This window comes from Epinephelus moara, chromosome 1, assembly GCF_006386435.1.
Source record: "Epinephelus moara isolate mb chromosome 1, YSFRI_EMoa_1.0, whole genome shotgun sequence".
Lineage (NCBI taxonomy): Eukaryota > Metazoa > Chordata > Actinopteri > Perciformes > Serranidae > Epinephelus > Epinephelus moara.
Genome location: NC_065506.1, coordinates 20,959,709 through 20,973,984, shown reverse-complemented (window position 1 = coordinate 20,973,984; position 14,276 = coordinate 20,959,709). Strand labels below are relative to the sequence as shown.

At 38.4% G+C, this 14,276-nt stretch overlaps 1 long non-coding RNA gene across 1 annotated transcript; it reads right to left on the bottom strand.

Moving 5' to 3' along the window:
* Positions 1–1,970: 1,970 nt before the first annotated feature.
* On the bottom strand, positions 1,971–14,038 carry LOC126395683 (uncharacterized). The gene is made up of 3 exons (XR_007570481.1): positions 13,639–14,038; positions 11,747–11,945; positions 1,971–2,471 (listed from the first exon to the last, which is right to left on the bottom strand). It is a non-coding gene; the product is annotated as an uncharacterized LOC126395683 (long non-coding RNA).
* Positions 14,039–14,276: the final 238 nt, after the last annotated feature.

Sequence of the window (14,276 nt, the reverse complement as noted above, 5' to 3'; positions counted from 1 at the left end):
TGTTCTCCATACTGTAGTTTGAGGCAGTGTAATGAATGGGACGTCAAGATAAGTATTAGTTTATTTACATGTAATAACAGCACATAATAAAAACATGCTTTGGTCTTTGCAGCACAGCCTGAAAATTAATCTCCCAGCTTTGGTGAGTGATGTGACCACTGTTGACTCCTACCACAAAAGACATCATCTATCTCTATCTGTTGACAAAATGTGAGCAGAATTTAAGTGACAGTTCGCCGCAGTGAGTCAGCCTACGACTTCCACATCCAACTTCTTTCTCTGCCAGATTGTCTGATACCAGCCGCTGACAAAAAACTATCTGAAGATTTGTTCAGGAATCCCTCAGGGGCTGGTCTCAGATGATCTTGCAGGTAAAGACGTCGGCTGTGGACGCCCTGAGCTGGTGTAGTTACATGTGCGGTTATGAGGTTGGTTGGATATACTGCCAAATTTTCATATTTTATGGTAGCGAGTGGCCTTTTTCTGCATCCATCCCAGGGTACATTAATCATGTTCTTAAATCAGCATGGTGTATGACACATCCATTGAGTGATGGATTATCTTGGAAAAGGAGAAGTGCTCACCAACACAGATTTTTAACAAACTCCGAGACAGATATATAAGCCTTTTGTGTACATAGAAAATGTATTAGATCTGTTATTTCTTTTATATATTGTTTGGTGTAAATACAGGATTGCACTGATTGAGAAAAAAATGTTTCCGATGTCATCTGTTTAGACATAATGTTGCATTAACACAGGTCTGTGATTAAAACTCTGCTCAGCTGTCACTAAGAAATGTTTTCATATGTTTTTAGTTTATAGGAATTCTGATAATGAATACATGCATTTATGTATATTTGTCATTTACCAAGAGAGAAAAACTAACCATGACCTTTGACTTCACCGTGGGGACACACTTATACATCACATAACACAATTCATTTTTCTTTCTTTCTATTCGATATACTAAAATAAGATATTCTCCTATTAGAGACTATAAATATAGACCTACATGCTATCAGGACTTTATTTAATAACACTAGGTCAGGTGTAACACCAGAATCTGGGTGACACATCAGAAGAACACGCACGTGTCTGTAAGCTTGTGCCGGGTCAAGTTGTGTCCTAGGGCAGTGAAAGGTCATGACCCTCTGTGGCCAGCAGCAGACCGATGCTCTCTAGACACAAGGTCCACACATTGTGGTGGGCATTTTACTAATCTACAGTTTAACACCACAGACAGGCTGCATGCAGGCTGCACGCCTGAACAGTTTACTGAACAACAGTTAGTTTATAATACAATCACATGAGCCTACATTTAATCTCTTTCATTATTGTTCAGGTGAATGGCTGGAGTCTGTGAGCAGAGGAGATCAGCTGTTGATGTATCTTTATCATGTTATAATCATCCTATAAATTCTTATACTTACAGAGAACAATAATGACGTCACATTTTTACTCACATTCTCAGAGGATTTGTCGAGATGTGGGGACCAAATTTAATCAATCTCAGCAACTTAGTGCGACAGAGGAACTTGACTTTTAGTCCTCAATTAAATGTTTTTGATATCACATTTTAAAAACACTGTATGGAGAGATACAGTAAAGTAATTGTCCTGTTTACCCAGTTTGGCAGAGAACATTATATTCGGCAAGCTGTGACTGAAGAGTTTAAATGTAATCACCATCACTGTGCTCTTTGTCATTTGTGTCACCCCAGGCTGTTTTACCTGTTACAGAAAGAGATTACTGAATGAAAGAAAACTGTTTCCATGGTCTGATGTGTGTGACAAAGCAGTGTATAACCTTCATATGGGAGATTTAAACAGCACTGTAACAATATGCAGCTTTCTATTGACTTTGTCTAAAAACATGCAGTAGTTCTTTTCAGTTGATTGCCTGACACACACCAGCCTTTATGAACTGTTTCAGCAATAATAACACAGTCGTCATATTTCTTCAACTTTATTTTATTGAGTAAAGAGCAAAACATGTCATTCATCCCTCTTTAATAAGCCCATATGCCATAACATCATTTGAATAAAGTGTACATGAATGAAAACAGCAACCTTTCAACATTTTGATTTTAACTTTAAGTACAAAGACCAAAAGTCAATATTACAATGACAAGAGAAAGCTGGATCATAAATTAAAGATCACATTTCAGTCAAAATCCATCCATATTTTTACTAATTCTTTCAGAAATTATTCTTAAAAAGCAAATAAATAATATTCAAACATCATTATATACTATGATTTTTTTTGTCTCAAAATTCAAACCTGCTGTTTTTATGCAAAACTTTAATATTAGACTATTTCTATTCATGGACTATGTCTAAAACTGTATTTGCAGCCTAGCTGCACAGAGACAAACCCCATGTATTGGCTCGTGAATCCATGTGATTAACACACTGATACGAGCTGCAAAGATCCTCCACAGCATGGCAGCAGCATCACTCTTGTCCTTTTCTAAACAAACAAAACAAAAACAAAGGAAAATACAAAATAAGATCCTGCTCTGTAATTCAACATTTCATTTATGTGCAGGTACAGTTTGATAAGACGATGTCCACTCTGAACATTTACACGTTTCTTAGACTGGTTGCATCATTTCAGCACATGTGCTCTTGTCTGCTGTGAGATCAGCCCTGCAGCCATGCTGCAGCCAGATTCACCAAAATATATATAAATAGATTCCTGGACAATTTAATCCCACTGGGAGACATGGTAAGACCCTTTCTTTGCCAATTGTCACCCTCTCTCTTATTCAAACCTCCTCTTTCTCCCTGCAGCTCCACAATGCAGGATCGTGCTTGCTTTTTTTTCATGTTCTCTCATATCTTTGCTGCCACCCCCCCAAGCCCCTCAGACAGCATGCAGTTTATGCAAATCATCAGCCTTTCATGCTCAAAGTTGAATGAGACCTCAACAAACTCTATCACCCCCCCCCCCCCCCCCCCCCCCCCCCCCCCCCCCCCCACCCCCCAACANAATCCCCCTGTTACTCTCAAACTCTATCACCCCCCCCCCCCCCCCCCCCACACACACACACACACACAGACTCAGAAAGTGTACTCGTCTTCGCCGTCTTTTTTCATTTCAGTTTTTGTTTTTTAATTTCAAATCCTTTACTTGATTACACAATACAGGTGGGCATAATGAAGTGAGGTGCAGCACTGAGAGGAGAGCAAGACGAGGGAGTATGTGTGTTTGTGTGTGTGTGTGTGTGGGAGGGAGGGAGATGGAAGTGTAAGTGAAAAGTGATGTTAAGTGGTGGATGGATAGACACCAGAGTTAGGAGTTGGTTGTGGAGGGAGAGGTGTGTGTGTGTGTGTGTGTGTGTGAGGATGATGAATGTGAAATTCTTGGTGTTCCCAGGGTCTGGGTGGTGTTTGAAAGGCCTGAGGTGCGAGGGTGGGGGGCTGTAAGGGGGGGTGCCTGTGCCCAGCTGTTGGGGGGAACCTGAGTCTCCCGTTCTCTCTGACAGGCTGTCCTTTTCACCAGCGCATAGCTGGACCGTCCAGCCCGCTGCCATAACAACGCCACTGCCCCTCTGTCATAGTAACGCCATGCAGTCACTGCAGAGCACGGGGGGAGAGGGGGAGAGGGGAGGAGGGAGGAGGAGTTTTGGGGGGGAGGAGTGACAGAAGTGAATGAGGAGTCGAGACATTTCTACCCCTGTGAACTTGAACTTGACTGACAGTCTGAACGGCTGGCGGGGGAGAATGGAAATCCATTCCTGTTAGGTTGTCTGTGATTTAGTTCCCACAATACTTTAATATGTTGTGAATGTTAAATATTTGCTGTGTAAAGCCGTTTGCCTGCAGGACTTTCTGCTAGAAAGAGATTTTTTGGCTAAGTTTAGGGGGGAAAATTGCTTGGCTTATAATTAATACATTTCTTTTTGTTTATTGGTTAAATAATTAACACAGTCTCACTCCCAACTTGTCAAATGAAGATGCTTGGCCTGTGGCCTGTCAGCATCAGACACTGATGCGCAGAGGCACCCTTTCGAGATGCCCCAGGCGACGGCATTTATTGATGCTCCGCGCAAAGAGTGAGGAAGTCAGCATGGGGCAGGCAGAAGGGAAGGGGAATGGGTCAAACAAACTCTGGACTTTCATCCAGGAGCCAAATGTTGCCATGGCATTAGTAACATGTACTTATTTTAAGCCAAACCATAAATTATTATTATTATACCTAGATACCTGTACGTTTATTATAGACTGTGTGCATTTGACAATCAGAAACTGTACATTTACTACGAGAATGGAAGTTAAGTTTGAAAAGAGACGACGCATGTAACAAACGTACATTGACACGCTGCCCCTGAACGTCCCTGTCATGTTTTGACAGGATGGGCCACTGACCGACGGCGGTACTTGACAAGCTGTGGTGAGTATGTGTTGAAATAATGTGACTTAAAAAGAGTGACGCACAGGCCTTTACATTTAAGATAAATAGGACAGATGTAATGGACAGTCATACAGAGAATAACATAAAGCAGTTATGATGACGTGTGATGATATGGAAGAGTGCGGGTTCAGTGCATCAGAATAGATTTCTGACAGAAGGCCACAAATTTCTCTCATGTGCCTGTTTAAATCATTAATGAACAAATGTTTTATGAGTTTACCTTGATTTGTATCTTCTTTAAGTGCATTTAAATTAAGATAAGGTCATATTGATGCAGTGGAAAGCTCCAGAAATGGCTTGAGTGAACAATGAGTTCATTTTTCAATAAAAAGTTTTAATGCAATCCCATTATAATATATTGCCCTGTTATAATGAAATCAAGAAATATGAAGAAATAATGTAAATATTATAATAAAATAAATAGGAATCTGTATCAGTGCATATCAATGCTTAAAATTCTATAACTAACAGTAATAATAATAATAATGATGATAATAACAAGCAGAATGAGAATAGTTTGTTCTTCTTATTTTATCAGGTCTAACACTAAAACATATTTTATTATTATTTGTGATTCACTGATTTCTCTAATTGTCTAATTTTCAACATCCAGTATTTATCTCCATCTATCTGCCTCAGGGTTGGTGTGCTCGCTTGCTCCGGCCTAAAGCCGATGAATGGTGACTGGTCCACATCGGGGGTCTTCGCTGCTCAGACCCACTCGACCATGGGAAAAAAGGGAGCTGTGAAAGGTCCCCTGTCGCTGTTACAAAGCCAAGAACAAGCCATAGCAGGATAATCGCGTTTATCCCCAGATTAAGACAGGATCGCAGCTGCAGTATCCTTGTGGGGGGAAAGGAGGCTGCTGGGACGTAAAACACACAATGTCCTGCCTTCAGGAGAGCTTAAAGTCGCTCTCCACAGGTTCAGGTTGTGAAATATGAGGCTGTTTGTCCTGTTCAGGCCAGGATGCCTGGGTCACTCCTGTATACTGTAAAACAGTGGCATTGTTGTGGTGAGAGCAAGGTCTCACAACACAAAACGGCTCTTACAAAGGATGAGACCTGACAATGACTGCATCACTATTACATCACTGGTGTAAATCTACAGTCTGATCTGTGTGTCATATCGTCTCCTTCTTTGCTAAAATGCCAGTTGCAGCTTCTGACACATGGCAGCAGAGACAGATCATCTAACACACACACCCACACCCACACACACCCACACCCAACACACACCACACACACATAATTCGGTGGACTAATTATTTTATTTAAGATATTGTGAATATTCTATTTCCATCCTACTAAAAATGTCAAAAATGTTTTTTGATTTTGACCAACGTCTTGAAATAAGTTGTCAACTGATTGAAACACTAATGTAACAAACATATTTGTTTTTATCCGGAAAAACATATTTATTTTAAGCGTTATTCACATTTCTTAGAATGTATGCTTTTTTGTTTTGTTTTGTCTTTCACATTTTATTTTATTTTATTTTATTTTATTTTATTTTATTTTACTTTATTTTATTTTATTTTACTTTATTTTATTTTTGTCTCCTCCACGTTGGACAGAATTAACGTTTTTTTTTACATTCTTCTTCCTGTTATTATTATTATTTATTTATTTTGTTCATTTTGTGAATATGTGTTTCCTATATGTGGATTATGTATGAATAGTTGTTTTGATAATTGTTCATATTCTGCAGAGAACTTTGCTCTGTTGAGTTCTACTAATCTGAATCAAGCAGGTTCCACATTGGACACAAACATCAGCTCTGGCCTGAGACCACACACCCCTACACTGACTGTGAGAGAGTCACTCACAGACATTAAAAGGCAGGAAGACAATGGGACAACTTCTCCAGGAGACACTCTCATGGCTGCGGTGCTAATGCAGGCATCTGTCACTGTCTGGTCTGGCGCGACGTTCCCACCTCAGAGCCTGGGGTTTACTGCAGCGCCATCTCACATGCACAACGTTGGGAAAAAGAAGTGGCGGAGCTTTGTCAAGTGCTCCTTTCACAAAGCAGCCATTGTGGAGCGAAGCCAGGATCAGAATGATAATGTGGACACTGGCTACTGTTTACCAACAGGTCTCCTGCAGCTGCAGTGCACAGCACCAACATGCAGCGTCTGAGAGGGATGTACTGTGTGTGCATCATGGGGGGAACAACAACACTTGGACTTCACATGTGTGCAGGTGTCTATTAGGTGGTTGTATATGTCCAATAATGTCTTGGAAATCTGACTGAGATCATTTTTTCTTAAAAAATATTTTTAGGAATTTCTTTAAATAATAAAAACCTAATTTATATTTAACAGCAGCCTCATTATAGACAACAGTTATTGTGCACTGAGTGGCTGGAGGCCAAAGACAATGAGGAAATGTTGTTAATTCAAATCTACAGATCAAACTGAGTTACCCGCACGTGGTTCAATCTAACTGTAAAACCCATTTTTAACCAAGCTAATAAGGCTGATTTACACATGAGCTCCGTGTTGGTAGTCACACAGTGTTTTGCTGTATGAGCTCATATTATCACCCAGCTTCACACCTGCCCCTCCCCCCAGCTGCTTGTCTAATTACAGCCTGGTGTCTAATAAAGGAACAGTCCCCCTTTTATTTTCCAAGCTGCAGCAGCGACTATTAAAACTAGTACTTGCCTTTGTCAGGATGAGAAAACAGAAACCTTTAAACACAGGCTGTAACATAACACTCAGGTGTGACTCGAGGAGAACAGCTGGCCAACAGCACCATAAATCAGAATATAAAACACTGGAGTTAACTCTGAGATAAGGGGACATGCTTTAAGTCAGTAGTCTTAAATGGTTTTAATAACAGTATTGTTAACAGTCACTTCAATGGCTCGCACAATGTCAGATTTACACTAAATGTGGCCAATAGAGTTCACGATATCGATATTATCAAGATACTTATAGAAAATTTTACCACTTAAAAAAAGCAATTATTAATAATTACTCAAATTCATCTTCAACTTGGTTTATTGTGTGCTTTCTTTTCTTACTTTCTTTGGGGTTTTTTGCAAATGAATTACACTTAAAATAGGAGTGCAGGAAGGTGGACAGAGGGTTTGTAACAAAAAGAGCTATAATGGATGGTGACAAGGCAGCAAGATGGCATTCTGGGAGAGAGACAACGCAAATGGTTTAAGAGGCCCTGGATTATTTACACGATATTTGTATTATTAACATGATATCAATATTTAATTTTTTAATATCACGGTTATCGTACCGGTATATGGTGACACCCCTGTGCAGCATTTGATTGTTTTAAATTAGGCTATATGAGAACAATATATTTAAATTCAAGGGATTTGGCTCTTTAATTTTTCTCAGGAAGTTTTGGACTTTTTTTTTTAAGCAATATGAGATAATTACATTCAGCAACTAAAAATGTACAAATGTTGTTTTTTGTAGTCTGTTTTCAGTATTTTTACTCTAATAACAAACTTTAAATATTTCAGTAGTAAGTATTTCCCAACCAGGAATTAAATCCTTGCAATTTGGATGCAGCTTTTAAAAATAATTTTCCTTTTCATGTTTTTGGAAAATAAACAGCTGACAAATTATTATACATTTTTTTGGGCCAGGTGCATCCAGGGGAACTTGGACTAACAAATTCAGTATTTCTGTTTAACAGCCCTGATTGTAGGCTAACTGTTTTTACTTAGAGACTGTAATATTTTTTTAGTTTTTAATAAAGGCCTCAGAACATGTTAAAAGATATTATTATATACTATATTCTAAGTTCAGGTTAGGTTTAAGGGCGAATCACAGTAGATAACTTCTGTAGGCCTACTGCACCTTCATAAAGAAAAATTAACGATAAGAATTGATTGTCCATTTTCTCGGTGCATAATTTAAATATTCATATTGGTCTTGTTCTCCAGACAGGCAGATAAGAGCGGATGGAGAGACACGCTGGGTGCTGCTGCGCCTTTAAATACTCTCTCTGCTCGCCTCGTTTCTATGCAATTATGTTAATATGCAGAGCTTGTCTGGCTCCTATTCATTATCGGCTGGAGTTGCGTGATTGTTTCCTTTATTTCCCATCTTTGTAAGGCCACTCTTGGCTTTTTTTTTTTTTTTTTTTGGTAGGTCTGCTTTATCCCACAGTAATGGTGTGGCGGAGAGACCAACAGAGAGCGCGCATGTCGGATAAAGACTTTGTTCAGGAAGCGTTTGTGTTTGCAGCCTGTGTGCTGCAAGCTTCTTTCTCCCAACACTGCGGAGAATAAAACACACCGCTCTGTGAGTAACTTATCTCTGGGCTGCATTTGTAAAATAACCCGGGCTACATGTAAATATTTTTCATGCTACATATTTAGCTGCATTAAACTGTAAGTCCATCTGACATAATGAAACCGTCCGTTTCCATAAAGAGTCTGCAGTGTTTGTGATGGTGACATGAATAAACAACTGTTTGAAATGTAGGTGAAGGAGGGAAGGTTATTTATTTATTTATTTATTATTCTCTATTAGAAATCCTTATTAATCAGCACTTGAGTTATGGCTTTTTTTTGGAAAAGGGTCAAATGCTATTTTAAAAATACAGACCTACTTCTCCACTAAGATTTTGTTACTATAATTCAAGATATTATTGTTTCCTCTTCTGACTAACTCATCCCTTTCATGGAGAAAAATAAATGTGTTCATGGGACAGACTCCTTACACACATACAGTGATAAAAATAAGCCTAATTAATGCATTAATTAACACAGGCTGATGGTCTGTAACATATAACCAATGCACATTTACAAACTAAAGGCCTGTTATTTTGGCCTCTAATTTAAAAAAAGAGCAGTTCTTAAAAAGTTCCATAAGGCCCTTATTCAAGGCCTAATAAGGCTTATTTATCTACTGTATTTTTAATTATATTCATATAATTTCTGTAAATGCAACAATATTTTTGGACTATTTAATTGAAAAGTGGCATCTCCTTTTAAATGATTAAATAAACACAAAAGCATGTGAAAGCATTAAAGTGTTACTTACTTATTTTTATTCTTATCTGCCTATATTTTCCTTATCATTAACAAAATTGATTTAAATCCCTTTTTTTTGCCATTTTTATGTGGGTGGAGTCTGGCATGAGGAGGATGTGGTGACACTGGATCTGATGTAAATCAATAAGGTGACTGCAGGTAGTTTTTAAAAGTTTTTAATGACCTTAAAATATCCAGAGTTTGGAAAATAACATGTGGTTATTAGATATGTGTGCATGCATTTTTTTTTTATCTGTCATGCTTATTTTAAAACAAGCACTTCAACATAATAATAATTTAAATCTGGGTTTTAATACAAGAGGTATTTTTTTATAAGAGCCGTCTAATATTTGCTCATCAAAGGTTAAGTGTGTTGTTTCTCTCGAGTTTGCTTAATTAGACTTATTATTATTTCCCCACTGATGACATTAGTGCAGATACCAGGTGCACACGAACAGCAGCTTTAATGAAATGTCATGAGATTGTCCACTGATTCATTCATTCACTGTTCAATCACTGTAGCAGTCATATCTACACTGACTCATTGATCGACCTTTAAAAGGGCTCAGTAACGTGACCTCACTAATTAGCAACATCTCTTAGTTAGTGAGATCACAGCAGAGAGGAGACGTACAGTAGGACCTGAGACATGGAGACATGGAGACTTAAAGACAGCGCTGATTAGGGTCTGACAGACAGCTAACGAATAAAGCGGCCCTGCTATGTGCCAACACAACCATTTTAGAGGCAGCAGGGAGACTCCGTCAAGATGGCTTCCATATAGACAACATGATGTTCTGACAGCGCAGGAGGCCGAGCTCTGTAATATGCACAGTCTGACATGTGTTCCTCACCACGGGAGAAGGTCTTTCTTTCAGAGAAAGGATGTCACAGTGGTGGCCATGTAGATGTGGGACAATGTTTCAGTTTTCCTTTGCATTTCCAGCACCTGGTGTCAAATTGCTGGCAGTATGTAACTGCGAGCCAATCTGTGTCTGTACATCAAATAATGCCTCAAATTACATTTTGAAAAAACTGTGTCATTCAAAATGAAATTATGCATTGTGTTTGATTCAAGAAAAAGAATGTTGCAATAATAAAAATGATGCCTTTTTACACCATTAAAGGGGACGTTTGGGTTCACGGAGACAAGCTGACACTTTTATTTTCATGCCTATGGCTCGACCTCTTGGGTAAGACTAAACTGCAAAAGAGTGTCTTGTAACCTTTCATTTTTTTGTCAGATATTTTATTTTATTGCTAATATGCAAGACAGGGGTTAGCGAAGCAATGTGAAGCCTTCTGTGTGTGTGTGTGTTTTTTTACAGTAAAAATAAATGGATAATTAAAACATGCAGTCAATCCGTTAATAGCAATAGTTATCAGTTATACTTGCTAAAGCATGTCAGTTTATCAAAGCAATAGGGACACCAGAGTTAGGTTTGTTCAGCAGAGGACAACTTGACAAAGGGAACTAAGGTGCAAAGAAGTGGTACCAGGTATCTGTGCCTAAAAGTCGTGTGGAGCAGCAACATGCATGTGTGTTTGCTGAAGCAGGAGCTCCTATTGGATTTTTAAGTTTAACATATGTATTTCCTCTATACAAAATTAAGTATGAAGTGTCTAATAATTAATTTAATGTTTCCAGTGGTCTCAGATGACAGAAAACATCCTCCACAAAAATGTTAGTTCTGTCTTTTGACACGTGAAATCTCACAGACAGAAAAAAGGGGAGCACAGTAAATATTAGAGCTTCAAATGTTAGAAAATTTTAAATGTGTCTGGTTTTCCAAGTTGGTAAATAACTGAGCAGTGGATGTGTGATCACTTTTGGTAATTAAAACGCTCAACAAAAGACCAAAGAATCAAAGTAAGTGGAATAAGATATTTACTAAATCATCAAGTCCAAGAGGAGGCATTTCCAAAGCATCTAACTGTGTACAGGGTTGTTTCAGAAACTGAAATAAAAAAGACATAGATCTGTTTTTCATCTGTGTTAGCAAGCAACTACAATTATTTTCATTACCAATTGGTTTTAAAAATGTCAGAAAAAAGTGACTAAAACAATTTGCTGAAGTGCTTATATTGTCTGAATAACAGTCAAAAAGATATCCAATCCACTAACACAGCAGATCCTCACAAATGAAAAGCTGGATCTGAAAAGTTTTCCCTTTTTTTGACTGAAAAATAATATAAAATAGTTCCTGATTGTTTTTCTGATGATCGACCAAGTCAACCAATCGACTGATTGCCCCAGCTCCATTGTGTCATTTGCATGTTCAGATTTATAAAAACTACTGAGTGTGTTCATAACCCACCTGCAAAGACTTGATGTCCTCTTGTACCTGTGTTTTCTTTTTGTTTATTCTCATTAAGGCAGGAAGATGAGCGTTTGGAGGTCATTCCTACTTTCGGTTATCTAGCTTTATGATGGATGATTAACACTCATACAGCTAGATAACCAAAGACAGGAACAGGCTCCACTGTTTGCTCTAACAGCAAAAGGTAAGTCTGAACCTGGGAACAAAAAAAAAGGTATTATTATAAAGTTAACGCTTGTTTAATTTAATACTGCAGGGCTTCAACTAGCAATTTTGATATTAAAAATGGGAAAACCTTGACTTTAATATTTCTTTCATAATTTTTCCTAAACTAACTAAAACCAGCTTTTAAAGCCTTTCTATCAAATTTATTTTTTTTTTTAAATCTAAAACCATAATTAAAATGTACTATCTCTCTGTCAGTCACAGACCTCAATATTTGTTCGGTGACTGTATTTAATTCAAATTTGAGGCAAATACAGTCGGCTAAATATGAAAAAAATGTGGCTGTTGACAGGCATGTTGTCATCTTTTATTGCACTTTATATTGCTAATATAAATATAATATAACATGTACATGTCTGTGTGCACTGTCTCTTCACTGCCTCCTTTTCAAATCTTTCCCAAGAAAACTCACCCTGCTTTGCTCTGACAAGGGAACAAAGCTGTAACATTTTTATAAAGCTCCAAATAATATTTTTTCATCAAACTTGTGTGGTCAAACTTTTTCTAAAAGGTTTTTGAGTGAATATTGTATCAAATTACATTCAAGTTTTAAACAATAATTCTCTTTTTTTTTTTCATTTCTTACATTACAGTACTGTGTTGCTTTGTTACCCAAAAGTGTGGCCCTAGAAAAATATTTCCTGAAAATATTTTTAAATTATTATTACTTGGTCCAATTTATGACAAAAATTGTTACTTTATTTTAACCAACTGGCATTATATTGCATATCACAGAGATTTAACAATTACTATAAAACTTTACAAATATTTGGGATGTGGACACTGTCAGGGATCATACAGGCCCAAGTGCTTGTGTCTTATAATAATTATTTTTGCAACCATACATTGCTGCAATCCTATAATTAATGCATTGTTATGACTCTGTCACTGAGATGATGAATTCTGAAGCTTAAGCATCACTTTTCTACACTTATGTATATTTTTTCCTCCAAATACATTTTGTTACAGTTGAATTAAATCCACTTACTTTTATATTTATATTAAAATCTGCACCCTCACTCAAAATAACCTCTTGATGAACTCACGCTTGTCTTTATCAGTGCGTCTGACGTCAGTCGTTTTAATTGGGGAGTAAATGCTCTGACAAGGCATGCGTCACTTTCTTTGTACATCTGGGAGAAAACTCTCACACACATTACTATAATTATCACAGCCTTTTGTACATTGACACAGCCTGTTTAAAAGACAGCAGGCCTGAGACTGTGTCTGTGGTCCATATTGGACATGCAGGACACATTAATAAATAAAGTTGCCTTTATGGACTCTATTGGAGGGGTTTGTGGGCGCTCTTGGTTAAACAGGCCTGTGGCTTCATTGTTATAATAAAAGCCTAATGTTGTCTTTGTCAAATAAACTATATCTGATAGATATATTACATGTGAGATTCAAATGCAAGTAAACTAGACATAAAAGACTAATATGAGTGCTGGTCGTTGTTGACCATGAACCCTATTGAAACATTTCACTATAACAAATGAATGCACACTGTATTTAACATCCTGGTCCTATAATGTGTCAGATATGAGGCCAGTGCACGTGCAGGCTGAGAATAACATGCATTAATTTAAACACACGCATGTAGATGATACTAACAGGTCTGATTTGTGCAAACTAGTCAGCACCATTGGATCCAGCAGACTTACTTTCACACCGCGCCTCCTCTCTCCATCCACGGAGACTAAAACATCCACATGTGGTGATGAGGATGGTGGGTAGCATGGCTCAGGCTCCAGATGTGCAGGACACATGAGTTTCTGTGCAGCCTCGCTTTGACGAACAGGTGAGCGCGTGGATCGGATCAATAAATCCCACACCATCTGCCGAGGCTGCGTGTCCGCGGCGGGCTGTGGGTCAGATATCCTGGCTGGGTTGTGTGTTTGTATCCGTGATCAGGAGGAGGGTGTTTTTCTCTCGCGTGGTCCGTGCACGCGCAGGTGAGAGCAGAGATGTGTGACGGCCTTTCCTCCGCAGTGTGTTAGCGTGTGTTTTCCTTCAGTCCGAGGTCCTGAGGCTGTGCTGTGTCCTCTCACCGAGCCTCCACTGATCTCCTCTCACCTCCTCTCTGCCTTTTTTCTAAACGCTTCCTCCCCCCGGCTGCGCTGACGTCACCCCGACGGCAAGTTGTTGATAACCAATCATATGTTCTCCCCGTGTGTGTATGTGAATGCTCAGATGTCGCTTGCACTGTTTTAACTTTGTGTGTGTGTGAGGAACAGCAGCTATGCAGTGGAAATATTTGATTTTATTTTTCACACTTTTTAGGGTTGCAAAACTTGAAGTC